Consider the following 6,557-nt stretch of genomic DNA (forward strand, 5'->3'; position numbering starts at 1 on the left):
TGCTTCCCCTCCCCTCCAACGACGACAATTAGGGTCATCACCCAATCAGCTTCTGAGCTGCACGTTGCAAACGGGAAAGGCTCCCATGAGTCAAGCTGGGGCAGCTGGACAGTAACGGACAGAGAAACTACTCGTGGGGTCTGAGATGCTCAGACAGGAAGTTTAAGAAAAGGATATTTCCTGTGGGGCAAGTCTCACTAGAAATCCCAAGGAGGTGTAGAATTGTCTTCCTCTGTATTAACACAACAAGAGCTCAGATTAAAGAGCATCACAAGCCATTTTGATGCCAATCCCACACTGTGGTTTTTGTATGTTGGTTATAGATATGAAATATTACATTTGCTTAATACTTATTAGGTTTCTGTGATGTCACAGTTGATGATGCACACGCTTGCAATTCTGCAAAATTCAGCGGCTCTTGGCTACGCATTACTAAAACCAGCATTAGGTCTACTTTTACCAGAGCATTACGAAGCACCACAGACATTGCGTTGCCATTGAAAACACGATCGATTTTCAAAATAAAAGACACCATACAGAAATTCTCCTTATGCCAGAAACAACACTCACCTCAGGATAACACCTACATACTTTTCCACCTGTAAAGATACACCTGCAAATAGTACTGAAAGTACGGGAAAGTGTTGATAGCTGTTAGTTTGTGGACATGGAAATGATCAGAATCAATGCTAAATTATTTTTAATTAGACAAGCTAACTAAGAAGCTACATTTACCATTAAAAGAAGCAGTAAACCTGTGTCACTCCTTGTAAAGTCAGATTAATCAAACTGTGGCGGCAGTTACAATCATTCAAATCAAAGTGCAAGAACTGGATAATGTTTTCATCCAAGCAAATACAAACAAACGCAGACATATAAGCTATAATGCTATCAACTGAAATATTAAAAGTGCTGAATATATATATAAATATATGGTTGGCCTGTAGGAGAGCCTTAAAATTAGGCAAGGGTAAGTTGATGCTATGCTAAAAGCCCCGCGCTGTAGTGCTGGTTATTAACAAACTTATTTGCAGTAGATTAAATTAAATAGACATAATTGATCTTGGGGCCCCTGAGGGGGTTAGGTGCAGTTGCCTGCTTTGTTCAGCTAGTAATCCAGCCATACATGACACAGCATCACTAAAGCAGTTGTGGATGTTCATCCATCATTGTTGCAGTTCAAGAATAATTTCATAATTTTGTAATTACCTCATAATTGCTAGATTTCAGCCTCAAAGACAGAAATTGCTCGAAAATATCTAACTATCACCATCAAACTTCATGTATCCGGATAAACATCAGCCGTTGTGACCCAGCAATAACCCTTCGAGTGAACACAAAGCCATTTAAACCTTCATATTTATACGACACTACAGACAAAACAACACTATGTGGAGCGTGCAGGATGAAATATGTATGTGTCCGAGCACAAACTAATCTGCAGAAATGATCGCAAGGACTTCATTCCTCACATCGTTGACGGGTTCCAGCCTCTGTCTGTCTCCACATCAGTCGCCAGCATCAACAACAACGAAAACAACAACAACAACGACGTTAGAGAGAAGCTGCCTCTCTCTTCCTTCTTATCCCTCCCTCCAAGCTTCCCTCCCTTTGCCTTTGCCTCCGTTTTCTTCGTTACTCCTTCATTCTCCCACCTACAAACTATACCGGCTTACCGCTATATGGTGGGAGTCTGGTATATTGTGTGCGTGTGTGTTATAACAGTATTACAGCAGTTGTGTATGAAAACAGCAGATAAGAGAGCAGGATGATGAAATGTGAAGCAACAACACATGACCCAGCTTAAAGATCTCTGATAAAACAAACACGCTATATACTGGATCTACACTCGCACACATGGGCAGAATCACATACACATCTCAATACATGTGTACACACAGGAGGCATACATTTATTTCAACAGATAAGTGTGCACAAGCTGTGGAGCAAATGGCACACTTATTCACTGTGGACAGAAAAGCAAATTTACTCCTGTATTTGTGATTTTATGCATGTAATTCTGCATGTGGATGTGAGAATATGTGAGCAAACGTGTGTGTCTGTGTGTGTGTAATGAAACATGGTGGCCAGTTCGGCCTAGTAAATGAAATAGACCTGATAATATCATGGAGATGGACTGGGGTTTATGTGGTGGGCGGAGGGGGAAAGACATGGAGGTTTGCTGCTGCCGAAGGTCCACCACAAAATGTGGTGTATAAAGCTTCAATATTGCACAACATATTATACATATTATACAACATATCTTATATTAAAATATCTGTGTTTGCTAAAGCACAGAGCAATATTGTGTTTTGATCATTTATTTCTGCATAATATTTGTTATTTTGAGTTCAAACTACTCAGTAATGTGGAAAAGTCTTGAGCCACACGGCCTCTCTTGTACAAGCTTTCTTGTAATCTTTTAACCCTTTACAGCCGATCGGAGCGGGCACGCTCTGTTTTGCGTAACTATTTTTAAATCCCGGTAGCTCTGCAACCACTTAAGCTAGCACAATAATTTTTTTTGCATATGAAACTGGAGGAGTTGTACTTACATCTTATGCCATCAGCTTGTCCTAGGTCACAGTTTCCTTCCACATATAGCTTTGCAAAAACTGCATAAAAATCACTTGCAGCAACAAAAACATGATATTCCAGAAACAGGCTTCGCCGATCCATCAGCTGTTTGTAACACTTCCTATGTCCATCAGCGCGAACTATCACATGACCGCATGACCTGCCGGAAACCGGAAGTGACGTCATTTTGCGGAAATGAAGTTTTTTACGATCGGGGCCTTATGAGCTTGTGTTTTACTTGTTATGTGTTTTAAAAAGTTATGTTTGAGTTTATGACTTTCTGTGTCGTTTCTGGGATGCTTAGGACTCATATTGCACTGCTGGAAATAGTTTATTTTGATGCATATGCTGTTATTTTGCAAATTTGCACTATAATATTTATTTTCGTTTTTCCTGCAGTATATAAAAATTGGTGTATTTCAAAAATAAAACTATGAAGACACTCAAAATAAACTTCCTGTGGTGGGAAACTAGTTTGTGTAACTTTTTTGTATTTACAGTTTTGAGGGATAAGCCTCTTAAATTTCTCTAACTAGAAATATATGTTAAAAAAACAAAAACGATTTTCAATTTTTTTGTAGTTTATTGCACTTTTTTGCAATTTATGTAATTACTATGCACCTAATGCAGACATATTATTAAAGTTTGGGCTATAATGGTTGTATTGATGTATAGCAACTTGAAATGCCCCCAAAAATGGCTCCACAGCATGTAAAAATATAATATAAGCTCTGGCGAACTTGGTTCTATGGTAGGTCTTAAAGGGTTAAGTAGTGTTCAGAAATAGTTCTCTGGACTTCTTGAATGACATTCAAAGCTCTTCTTTGGATGCTGGCTGCCTTTAGATGATCCAACATTCCTTCAATTATGTTGAGGTCCAGGCTCTGGGGAGACCAATCCATGACTGATAGTGCTCCATTGTGTGTTTTTCTATTCAGGTATGCTTTTACTGCACTGACAGTGTGTTTGGGATCATTGTCATGGTGAAAAAATTAAGCTGTTGCAAGTCAGATGCTTTCCATATGGTATTGCATGGTGCATCAAAATCATCTGATGGTATTGGGGGTTTTTTGCATTTGCATAAATTTTGATAACATCGTCCAAACCACAAGCTGAAGTGTAATCCCTAACCATGACTAAGGCTTCACCGTGTTTTTAAAGCGATGTAGGCACTCACTATTATACCTCTCTCCGGACCTCCTCTAGTTATTGTGTAATTTGGCATACCTCAGCCTACAACTGGCTTCAGGTAAAGCTAGTTGTAGCTTTGATATAACCCTCCACAGGGATCATAGGTGGTACAATGTTTTCTTTGTTCCTGAGTGCAAAGACTGGGAGAGCGGTTTAACTTTTAAAAAAAAGAAAAAAAGAAAAAATTGGTTTGCCTGAGATTGGAGTTAGGGTTTGGCACTAAGCTAATACAGGAGCTGGCTAATTAGTTTGGTTAACACAGAGACTGACAGACGCAGCTTCCACAGTTACGAAAGCTGAAGCCAGCATGCAAGTGTCTAAACCTGTATTCAGCTATGTTGATCTGCGACTTCTACAAATACATTCCTACTGAATTTATGCTCTCAATCTCTAGTTTTAAGTCCTGCTAAGAAAAACTTACAATACAGCAGACTATGCTTTACAACAGGTCTACCTTGTAACTAATAACTTACTACCATATGACTGAACAATGTTCTTGGTTTTCAGACATGTTCACCTCTGAAAAACAATATGGCATCCAGTTTCACAATGAGGTTGGCTAAATAGTGAGCAATTTCACAATTGCTATATTTACATATATGTCTGAAGGTCAGCAAAGTGTGTCTTTAATGCACAATAGCATCTGAACAAACCACAAGACTCCTGGAACAATGTCATTAGGACAGACGAGACCAAAGTGGAGGTGTTTCTCTGCAACTCATAGTGCCATGTTTGGTCAAAACCAGGCACAGCTTATTAGCACAAGCGTCCCATATCAGCTGTCAAGCACGGTGGTGGAGGGGTAATGATTTTGACTTGTTTTGCAGCCACAGGACCTGGGCACTGTGCAGTCACTGAGTAGACCATGAATTCCTCTGTATTCCACACTTTCTGGAGTCAGATGCGAGGCTGGGTCACACAACAGGACCTTAAGAGAGGTGTGCATGAATTAATTTGTAAAGAAGAGTTAAACAAAACTTAATCTACAACGGTGTGAAAGAGTGATAAAGTCATTCAGAAATGATTGCTTCACGTTATTCCTGCTGAGGTGGTTCTACAAGCTTGAAATTTGTTTTTCACGACTTTACTAGAGGAACTGAACAGCCATGAAAAGCAATTGTGTGTTGACTGCTGTAGATTTCCCACGTATACGCACTGTTGTACTAATCAGATAAACATCACACAAAGTGAAGTATTTATTGTAGAAAAGCACCACCACCAGCCTGCAATAGATTGCATTAATTATTTAGCAGATAATATTTAAATATAGCTTTTTACTTCTCATTTTATTTCAGTCTTCTGGTCCGAAATCCACACTACTCTTCTCCCAGCAACTGCCCACAAGTTACACCACTTAGAGAGTGTGTGTTTTATCAGTGCATTTATCAAAACTGTTTCCTCTCAGCTTCCTCTTCTCGTTTTGTCTCTCCTTTTGCTGTCATGTGAAAAATTTTGTATTCTGTATCAGAGTGATGAAAACACACACACAAACACACACCAATCAGTGGCTAGTCCTCTATCTGATATGGAGTTGATCATGGTGGCATATAGAGGGTCTCCAATGAATTCACACTCACTCAGCCCTTTGGTCTGATAACAACGGGTTTGGGGGAAAAGGAGGAAGCTGAAGGACAGATATTTTTTTTCCGGATGGACAGGTATGGTTTTGGCCACGCTCCGCTACTCCGGGACACCTCAGTGATTGGCATGGAGGCTCGGTCGCCTCCTCCACTGACAGATTATTCATATCACCTAGTTAGGTTTCATGAAGCAATTATATGTCTTCACACTCCGCCAACTTTGGAAATGGCAAACTATAGAAACACACACTATATGGTCTCTGATGGTAGGAAATGCCTGTCACTGAGGAAGAGGAAGCTGGTTTGTGGGTTCAAGTTCGCACAACTTCGATCAGGGCATTAAAAGTAACAGGGTGGTGTAATTTTCACTATGAATACATGCTCTTTATCAAAGTTCTCTGTAACATGTTGAGATTCATACTGAAATAATGTGTTTCTACAGGGCCCTTTACGTGGAAAACCACACATGAAGCTATGATTTTTCTTTCAGTTTCTCTGGAATATACTGAAAAACATGAGGGTGATGACAGTGAAAAGACAAACTCAAACATCAGGAACAGGAATTCCAATGAACGCGATGGCACATTCTTTGATATTGTCTGGGAAATGAAGCCCAGAAGCACAGCAGAGCATGTCACCACAGATTGGCACTGAGTCTGTCATGGTCCTGGGTCGTGCGACCCAGTGTTTTGTGTTTTAGCCTATTTTGATGTTTATTCTTTGTTTAGGGTCACTAAGGCAGTCCAGCCATTTGTACATATTACCCGTGTATTAAGTCTCCCTTGCCCTTCGTGTGTTTATGTCTGCGTGTCTTATATTGTCAAGTCCATGCTGTCAGTTATGTCATCTCCCCTGTACTACGTCTCCCCGGTTCATGTGTCTTGTTTAATCTCCATGTTTCCTGTTTTACTTTGAAAGTCTGTATTCACGGTCAGTGTATTCAGTTTCACTCCTTTCTGTCCTGTCGTTAAGTTCAGCTGTGTTCCCATGTGTGTCTCCACTTCCCCTGATCACCTCATGTGTGTATTTAAGCCTTCTGTTTTTTGCATGTCATTGTCAGGTCGTCTGTTTGCATCCCCATAGTGTTTCGTCATAGTTTACTCAGTGTTCATAGTTTGTCATCGCATTTTCACTGAGTTTCTTAGTCCTTTAGTTTTCTGAGTGTTCACAGTTTTCTTAGTTTTCATAGCTTCATGCTTTTTCGTGTGC

At 40.0% G+C, this 6,557-nt stretch overlaps 1 long non-coding RNA gene across 1 annotated transcript in view; it reads right to left on the reverse strand.

Moving 5' to 3' along the window:
- Positions 1 to 2,760, reverse strand: part of LOC143413161 (uncharacterized) — a 38,576-nt gene extending 35,816 nt beyond the window's left edge. The window contains exon 1 of the long non-coding RNA XR_013093759.1: positions 2,556 to 2,760. This is a non-coding gene — a long non-coding RNA (uncharacterized LOC143413161). The remainder of the gene's footprint in view (positions 1 to 2,555) is intronic.
- Positions 2,761 to 6,557: the final 3,797 nt, after the last annotated feature.

This window comes from Maylandia zebra, linkage group LG17 (genome assembly GCF_041146795.1).
Source record: "Maylandia zebra isolate NMK-2024a linkage group LG17, Mzebra_GT3a, whole genome shotgun sequence".
In the NCBI taxonomy this organism is placed as follows: Eukaryota; Metazoa; Chordata; class Actinopteri; order Cichliformes; family Cichlidae; genus Maylandia; species Maylandia zebra.